Genomic DNA, 9,450 nt, shown 5'->3' with positions numbered 1-9,450 from the left:
TAGTTTTGTACAAAGACCAAATCGGCCTAAATACGAAAATTTACAATGGTAAAAAATGGCCTCAGAAAAAATGCTAAAAATGTCCTAAGTGTCTTGGTCTTCATCGGAGCATGTATCTCCACCCTCGGGATTTTCTCCATCTTCGGATTCAATTAAGCTCTCGGAATCATACTCAGGGAAGGACGGCCTCCGGGCCCTGGCTTCCTCTGCTTTGGCAGGTTCGAGCTCAGCTATAATATCGAAACCATGGGCATGAACTCCCTCCAGGACTTCCCTTCGAGCTTGCCATTTTGCGTGATCCACCATGCCCTTGGCCTTGGCCTGGATGGCCTCGACATCGACCCTTAACTGGGCCACTTTAGCATCAGCTTTTTTATTGGCCACGGTCACCTCGGATTTGGCCACGACCACCTTAGATCTGACCACTTCGAGTTCATTGGCCAAGCTTGTTTTATCAGAAACGGCCAAATCTAACCGAGACTGAAGCTCCTCAATTTTCTTGACCTGCACCAAGGCCTTCTCTTTTTCAGCTTGGAGTTGGGTCTCGGCTAACTCCAATTGCTCTTGGACGGATTCCTTTTTCGAGGCTAAGATGTCAATGTTCTTTTTGAAATCTTCAGCCTCGGACTGTATCGCATCTACCTGCGTCTGGAGCCATCTGATTTGTTCGAGCCTCTGCCGGACCTGCAAAATCGGATCATTAGTAGTTATCTCCAATTCATCTTCACTATCGTGAAGAAGTCGGAATACCTATTCGGCCATCTCGGCATGCTCATCCTGAGCCGTCACTAAATCATTCTGAAGCTTCTCATTGAGAAGATTGTAAGTATCATTTTTCTTAGTGAGGTCCCGAACCTCATCCTTGTGCTCTTCCCTGATTCGGAGGAAAGCCTCATGATGCAACACCGAAGCCTGAAAATAATAAAGAAGATGTTAAAATTATCTACAGGTCCAAAGTTTAAAAGGAATAATGAGAGTCTCTCGAAGTTACCCGATTTAGAGCATGCTGGGCCTTATTAAACAAGCGAGCAGCTCCTACCACGTTTATTACGGCTTGATCTTCCTCGGCCACCAAGGATTGAAGGTATCTAGCAATCCCCACGGGAGGAGAAAAATCGGGAATCCTCCGGGATAGAAAGCACTATATTCCGCCTGAGATCGGGGTTAACACTTGGGGCTTGGAATCGGTCCACTAGATTTTGGCTTGATGAAGAACCGGTAGCGCCCGATGTCGGTACTTTTTTCGGTACCGATAAACCACCAAATCCGGTGGCATTCTCCGAGGGAGGAGACTCAAACCCATCTAAGAAGCCATGGATATTGGTCGCCCCCTGAATACCTTCGTAAGAGAGACCTTCCAATGTATAGGCCTCGCGGATCATAGCGTCTGAAATTTGAGGGGATCTAGACATATCGATCAGTCCAAGCTCGTCCCTCGGGATATCTTCCGCTGCTCGGGAAGCCTCGACCCTGGTCTCTCTCTCGACCATCTCAGCAACCGATATGTGATTTTGAGGCTAAGAAGGCAGAATATGGTGCTTTCTGATCAATGAGTTTTGTTAAAGAAGGGGATGAATTGGCAAATTTTATAAACTTGTGGAAGTTCATTTAATAAATATATTCTTCATTAGATGTCTTGGAGTTTGTCTATATAATTTATGTGTGTAATAGTGATAAGATTAGCATCCCCATTGATAATGTATTTCATATGCATTTCTAACTACTGTACCTTTTTGGTAACGAGGGAACGAATTGAGGTTGAGAAAATAAAATATCTTTTTTTGGTCTTCTATACCCACATTGGGGTTCCGACTAATCTGGATTCATACTGTGTAAAGCTTATTAAAGGGGGAAGTGCTTTTTATCTTTGTCATTCCCATGGCTTGAATCTAAGAACTCTGATATCTATTCCACTATAATCCTTTCCCTTTCAATATTTTGTTCATGAGATGGAGGGAACAGAAGTTTAACTCTTGTGAGATGTGCTTTTGAATGCAAGTGTGAACAACATTAATACTTTTTAGTCAGGAGGAAGATGAGTGACTAGTATATTAAGTTACTCGTACTTTGACAAAACAACGAGATGATGCTCCTCCATCTCCTATTTCTATCAAGCACCAATCCACAATTCTGCCTTCAGCACCTGCTCCAACTGTATTAGCAAGACTGCCAATTGTTCAAGTTTACTCGCGGAGGCAACGGATGAATGATACATATTCTGCACCAGTTCCTTCATCATCAGATTTGCCTCCACCTGACCCTCCAGAAAACCTTGACCTTCCAATTGCTCTTCGCAAAAAAATACGTACTTGTAAATCCACATATTCTATTACTAATTTTGTTTCCTACGACCACTTGTCTCTTGCATCTAGATCTTTGATTGTGTCTCTAGACTCTGTTTCTATACCCAAAATAGTGAAGGAGGCTTTGAATCATCCTGGATGGTCTGAAGCAATGCTTGAGAAAATAAATGCCTTAAAGAAAAACCACACTTGGAATTTAGTGGATTTACCCGATGGAAAGAATGTAGTGGAATGCAAGTGGGTCTTCATGGTCAAAGTTAATCATGATAGCTCTGTGACGATACTTTAGGCCAGACTTGTAGCTAAGGGGTATGCTCAGACCTATGGGGTGGATTATTCAGACACCTTCTCTTTGGTTGCCAAACATACTTCTGTCCGCTTATTCATTTCTCTAGCTGCTTCTGAGAATTGGCCTTTTATATCAATTGGATATTAAGAATGCTTTTCTTCATGGCGATCTCCATGAAGAGGTATATATGGAGAAACTACTTGGTTTTGTTGATCAGGAGGAGTATGGCAAGGTCTGTCATTTGAAGAAATTTTTATATGGCTTGAAGTGGAGTCCCCGGGCTTGGTTTGATAAATTTAGTGAAGCAAATCAAGAATTTGGGCTGAAAAGAGAAAATATGATCATTCTGTCTTCTACAAGCAATCAACAGCTGGATCTATTCTCCTTGTTGTATATGTGGATGGAATTGTTATCACATGGAGTGATTATGCAGGAATCTCTTCTTTCAAGTCTTTTTTGCATACTAAGTTTCATACAAAAGACTTGGGACAACTAAAACACTTCTTGGGAGTAGAAATAACTAGAATCAAGAAGGGAATTTTTCTATCTCAGAGAAAGTATATTCTTGACTTACTAGCAGAAACTGGTAAGCTGGCTGCCAAGCCTTGCAGTACTCCAATGGTTCCTAATTTGCATCTTATGAAAGATGATGGCGATCCATTTAATGATCCAGATAGATATAGGAGGTTAGTTGGGAGATTAAACTATCTCACTGTGATTCATCCAGATATTGCTTTTGCAGTGAGTATGGTAGTCCAGTTCATGTCCGCGCCCACAGTTAAACATTGGGAGGCTTTGTAGCAAATCCTATGTTACTTAAAAAAGAGCTCCTGGACTTGGTATATTATACAGCAAACACGGTCATTCTCGCATTGATTGTTTTGCAGATGCATATTGGGTTGGATCCAAGATTGATAGAAGATCTACTACTGGTTACTGTGTATTTGTTGGTGGAAACTTGGTATCATGGAGAAGTAAGAAATAAAATATTGTATCTAGGTCCAATGCAGAATCCGAGTATAGAGCTATGGAACAATCAACATGTGAGATAATGTGGATACATCACCTTTTAACTGAAATTAGGTTGAAGCATCCTACTCCATCAAAACTCCGGTGTGATAAACAAATGGCACTCCATATTGCCTCAAATCCAGTGTATCATGAAAGAACCAAACATATTGAAGTTGACTATCATTTTATTAGTGAGAAGATTTAGGAGAACTTGATTTTCACTGGCTACGTGAAAACAGGAGAGCAGCTAGTTGATTTGTTCACTAAAGCATTGAATGGCACTCGAGTTGATTACCTTTGTAACAAGTTGGGCATGATCAATATATATGCTCCAGCTTGAGGGGGAGTGTTACAGAATGAACCTAGACACTTTACACAATGAACATAGACGGTTTCTTAGTAGTGTACATAACCCATATATAAATAGCAGATTTGTAGGAATCTCATTTATTTCTTTCCTTAGTTAGCACATGATGTACATGTATATATATGCATCACTACATGGAATAATATACCAATCTGATTCTTCCATACCTTGTTAATTACAAATTTAAATATTTATGTTTACTCTTATAATTAGGTAATAACAATAGCAACTAATGTCGCAATTAACGCCATAAATAAAATACAAACAAAATAAACAAACAATTTACTAAAACAATAAATAAATAAATTAACGAACTAACCTAACCTTCATTTATATCAAAGAAGATGAAAAAGGTACACAACTTTTATAAATTAAAGAGGAATTTAAACCAAGTAAAATAGAAGTACTATTTACAAACTATAAATGTGTAACCTAAATTATTATTAAAAAAATTAGAACAATTTCAATGTAACTCTCAAATAATTAATTTAAAAGGAAAACTGAGCTAGTAATTTTAATATATTATCATGTTGAACTTATTCAACAAAAAAATACGACATTCAGTCACTAGAAGTCTGCTACTCCTACACCTAGGGGTCTAGAATTAGAATTGTATTTATTAACTGTAACTTCAAAAGATTAAGAAAAGAGAATAAGGCTTCGCCTTCGCCTCTGCCAAGCATCGAACTAAGTTCCTTCTTCAAAGATGACCCTGCTTGACCGCTGATCTACATCACATCATTGTTCCAAGTGGATTCATTTTATTTATACACCCAATTCTAACCTGTAAATAGTATTTTTTTACACGATCCTCGAATTTCTCATTGTGATGAGAGATAATCAGATCACGAGATGTGCCCCTCTTCTTCCGGTTTGCATAAAGATTAACATCCCATGCTGCGGCTGATAGAAAATGAAAAGGCACAGGGTTTTCTATAAATCAACATGGTATTTGCTTGAAGTGTGGGGATGCGCGGTGGCGGAGAGTTGAAGTTGGTCTCAACTCTTTCGTTTTTTGTTTCTATGTTGCATTTTAGAATATTTTCTGTTGCTTATTTGTGTCCTATGTTTGAAGATATTGTCTTATTTGTGCATTTCTATTTACTTTGAGACGTATTTTGAGAATAAATGAGTTTTGCTTCGCATCATAGTAGATTGTGTTTCCGCAGGTAAGTTGAAATCTTAAGATGCTTTTGACATCTCTTTAGTCCAGTTAAGTATATTGAATTATTTTAATGCTTGGCTATGAAATGAGAATATTGAGATGAGATTGTGTTTCGCCATAAAATTAAGAACATCTCTGTTATATAGGAAGTCATTTTTCAAATAAGGGATTAATTAATTTAACGTATTCCAAGTTTGAAAGATTTCTTGAAATAAAAAAACAAGGGTTAAGGTTACAGTAAAAACGTTGTAGCTAGAGCCCATGTTTAATCCTTCGCGTTCAGTACCATTACTATTTTCTCGCTCCATTTCAAAATTTGCACCTTCGAGTGCTTATTTTCCATGAAGAAAATCTACTGACTCTTCTAACTAAATCCCAAAAGGATAGTTCTCCTGGCTTTGTTAGTTCTTCAAATCCAATGGTTACTCTCAGACAAAAGCTTTGCTAAAGCCATGGCAGAAGCAAAGTGCAAAAATCATGAAAATGAAGGGAACATGTCACCTTTGTCATGAGGTAAATCTTCAAACTAGTTCACTATAAGGGAGATAAAGACACAATACTTGTAAAGTAGTCTTCATTATCAATGCGGAAACATTCTAAAACTGTGAAACGTTTGGCTATGAGATGTGAGAGATCCTAGACATTCCTACTTCTTAGAAAAGGGAATAGCAGAGAGCTCTCCGTCAACATGCTTGCTTTCTCACGAGAGTAAATTGGTCATTTCATGCGTTGTTATGCTTAAATTGTCTATTGTGCCCGTTTTTGTTGTTGACGTGTTCTGATCTGAAGTGGAGTCCACAGCTACTTCGCTAACTTGTCACGATGTCAGTCACCACTGGGCTCTCTTGGTTAATCTTTTTTCTCTCTCCTCACGTCAACGCTCAAGTTTTGTTATTCTAAGGTAATTCGATAGTTCAAAACTTAGTTTACTGATCTATGTTTTCGTATGACGAAGTTTCATCTCTGTTCTTGTGACTTTCTGGTTTTGTGTTCTTCCTATGGCCTTTAATTCCTCTGTAAGTTTCTTTTTGCTTTAATATTTCACTTTGTTTTTTGAATGTTTACTGTCGTCTGATTGCTTCGCCCAGCTTTGTAATTGATTTGTTTTATTGACATGCAAATGGGTAATTTGTGCAAAAATTGGTTTGATCCTTGCAAATTTTGACATTTTACAGCTGGATAACACTCTATTGGCAGTCTGTGGCAAACTACTTAAATTTAATTTGATTTTTACGCCATAGATCACCAAAAAGTTTATTGTCAGATCTGATGCAAACTGTAAAGAGGAAAATTTACAGTGATGGGAAGTTCACATGTAGAACAGCGGTTTCTCACTGTGAATGTTTAAGCTATGAGATTGTAGTTTAGCTATGAGATCATAAGACTTTGCACATGTCCTTTATACAGAAAGCTTCAACGAAACAGTGTTAAAAGGAAACCTGCTTTTTTGCTTAAACATTTGAAGAACATGTTGCATAAAAATTCCTATAGGCATGATTACTAAGTGCAAATAGTTAGAACATATGTGTGCACGATCCTGAGAACAAGTGTCCATATGGAGAGGGTTGGCTCCTAGCTCGCTACAGTCCTAGAAATTGCTCTGCTGTTACTATCGAGGTATTTTCAATTTTATTTCTTTAATTATAAACTATTTACCTTCTACACAATTCTGACGACGAAAGAATTTGTAGATTTCTTACAAATGTAAATTGATCTTGTGTAGTTTTAGAAACACGAAGTTCGTCGATAAAAGATAAGATAAACACTAAAATAACCTCTAGATCTAATAGTTACTAATACAGAATCCAGTTTTCACTATAGAACATAACCTTAGTCAGAGTGTAGCCCAGATATACATAGGTCCAGTTAAAAAAAGAAAAATACTTCTGATTTACTGCTCTTTATGATTCTGCCACAGATTTACTAACTTTTTCCATGCTTGCCCCTGCTATATTTCTCAACATTCTGATAGTTTCCAGTAGAATAAACGATATACTGTGTTTTGACAAAGTTTTCCTACATTATTAAATTTGGTGTGTAAGTTTAAGACATTAGGGAAATAACAGTCTAATTATGGTACCTATTACTTTCATATATGTTGTCACTTCAAAAGTTTACTACTTTAACTTCAGTCTTTCACTTTAAAAGTTGTCTTAAACTCGTCACACGAAGAATGAAACTAACATACCAAAACAAAATACACATTTATTCAATTTTTAAATGATAGTATGTTTTGCAATGGAATAACTTTGTCGTAGCCCTGTATTGAATTCATCTATCTTTCCATTGTCAGTAGAATAAACAGTAAACTCTCCTTCTTAAAGTCTACTGAGGTACTTTTGGCTTGATTTCTGTGAACTATTTGAAATGCAGATATCTCACAGTAATAAGTTTGTGAAGAAATGTCTTCTGACCGAAGGAACAAACATATAAAGAAGATACAAAAGAGGAATCCTTAGTGGAAAAGCTGATTGCAGAAGCATCCGTAGGAGAAGATTGTTGTGTTATTATATTCACTGGCATCTGGTATTTACATTGCCACTGTCCTTATTAAAAGTTATAATCACTGACATCCCTGCTGGTGCTAAAACATGTGAACTTCTTTAGAGGAAAACATGTGAACTTGTAGCTATCTTTTTCCCGGGGTTAACAACACTGCACAAATATGAAATTCCTCAAACAAACACATAAAGCACTTGGAGCAAATTAAAATACATGTATAGCCCATCAAAGCAGAAAAAACTTAACATTTTACGGTAAAGTGTCATTCAATGAAATCAATCTTTTAATAGGCTAATCAGAAAAGTTATAGAAATTATGTACAACAGAAAAGATGAAATTGCATATTTAAACAACGAACAAAACCTTGTTGTTATTTTTATATGTCAGAACTTGCTAGATTCTAAATCCGTCAAGGTTTCTCTCATTTTGATTGAATAGTAAAACTGGATATTTGTTTCTCATAAGTTCTCTTTATATAGAAAAAACTATTGTTGCTGTTAGACTGTGGGTAGTTTTGATATTTTCAGATTCATCTCTGAATTAACCCTCAGTAATGCCGCAATTATTACACTTACTGGGTAGTCTGCTGATGCATTAACGACCATAATAGCTGGTGAACTGGTATATTCCATTTCATTTTCCTTGTACTCTAAACCGAAAATGTCATATATGCTATGCAGCATAAGCTACATCTACATCTGGATGGTCATGAAGAATAACAACTACTATCTTTTATATTTTATTTCTTGTTCAACCGTCATTTGAAACTTAATATTCTGTTATAGGATTGTTAATCTAACTTGTCTATGTCCATGCTCATAAGCATACTATACGATGTTTTTAGAGTATTGTACAGGTGGTCTGTCAAGTCCTTGCTTAAACATAATGTTTATCTACACATTTTACAATTATGTCTTCTAATTATATAGTGGCTACCTTTATTTCACTTTTGCTAGAGTTGATTTGATTTAATAGTTTATCATCTTTGTTGATAAAAATTCTAATTGTTGCTATCTTGCACAGATCCATATCAGCAGGTACTGCTGGAAGACCATATGACTTTGGCATTAAGGCTTCTGTATTTGTTGGTATGTACATCCAAAGCATTCCACTGACATGAAATAACAAAATCAGAAATAGATGGCTTATAAAGAGTAACATTTATGTGATAACTCTATAATCTTCTATTTCTCTTTTGGACACAAGCTCATTCCTTGCGGATATTGTCACTATACCTCAATTTATAATAGTAAAGCTTTGTTCATGTTGGGCTCGGAAAAAGTCCGGACTACCCTTACTAGTATATTTATAGGCATTAAAAGTCTTGACCTGATGTGTCTACCATCCCATAACATGTCTTATTAGATTTTCAATAGAGTGTACACTACTGCTAAAAAGGGCAGCCGGGTGCACTAAGCTCCCGCTATGCGCAGGGTCCGGAGAAGGGCCGGACAACAAAGGTCTATCGTACACAGTCTTACCATGCATTTCTACAAGAGGCTGTTTCCATGGCTTGAACCCGTGACCACCTGGTCATATGGTAGCAACTTTACCAGTTACTCCAAGGTTCCCCTTCAAGAGTGTACACTACTGCTAACTCACACCAATCATGTCCACCAACTATATTGTTTAATTTGCTGTATAAATGTCACGACCCAAAATCAACCGTCGTAATGGCGCCTATCGTGAAATTAGGCGAGCCTCAACTCAACAACCCAACACCAACAACGATAAGTTTGAAAACATTAACAGAAGCATTTAACATTAAAGAAAAACTGTTTGAAACATAAGAAAATCCCAAAGTGATACAATC

At 37.0% G+C, this 9,450-nt stretch overlaps 1 long non-coding RNA gene across 3 annotated transcripts; it reads left to right on the top strand.

Moving 5' to 3' along the window:
- The first annotated feature begins 4,610 nt into the window (after positions 1-4,610).
- On the top strand, positions 4,611-8,920 carry LOC107776026 (uncharacterized). Of its 3 annotated transcripts, none has more exons than XR_001645862.2 (3): positions 4,611-6,036; positions 7,509-7,661; positions 8,661-8,920. It is a non-coding gene; the product is annotated as an uncharacterized LOC107776026 (long non-coding RNA). The 3 variants fall into 3 exon arrangements; XR_001645861.2 differs by lacking the exon at positions 4,611-6,036 and adding an exon at positions 6,040-6,151; XR_001645860.2 differs by lacking the exon at positions 4,611-6,036 and adding an exon at positions 6,046-6,752.
- Positions 8,921-9,450: the final 530 nt, after the last annotated feature.

The sequence above is a fragment of the Nicotiana tabacum genome, chromosome 12 (genome assembly GCF_000715075.1).
Source record: "Nicotiana tabacum cultivar K326 chromosome 12, ASM71507v2, whole genome shotgun sequence".
NCBI lineage: Eukaryota > Viridiplantae > Streptophyta > Magnoliopsida > Solanales > Solanaceae > Nicotiana > Nicotiana tabacum.
Note: the sequence above shows the minus strand (reverse complement) of the source record. Positions and strands in the feature narration are given on the sequence as shown.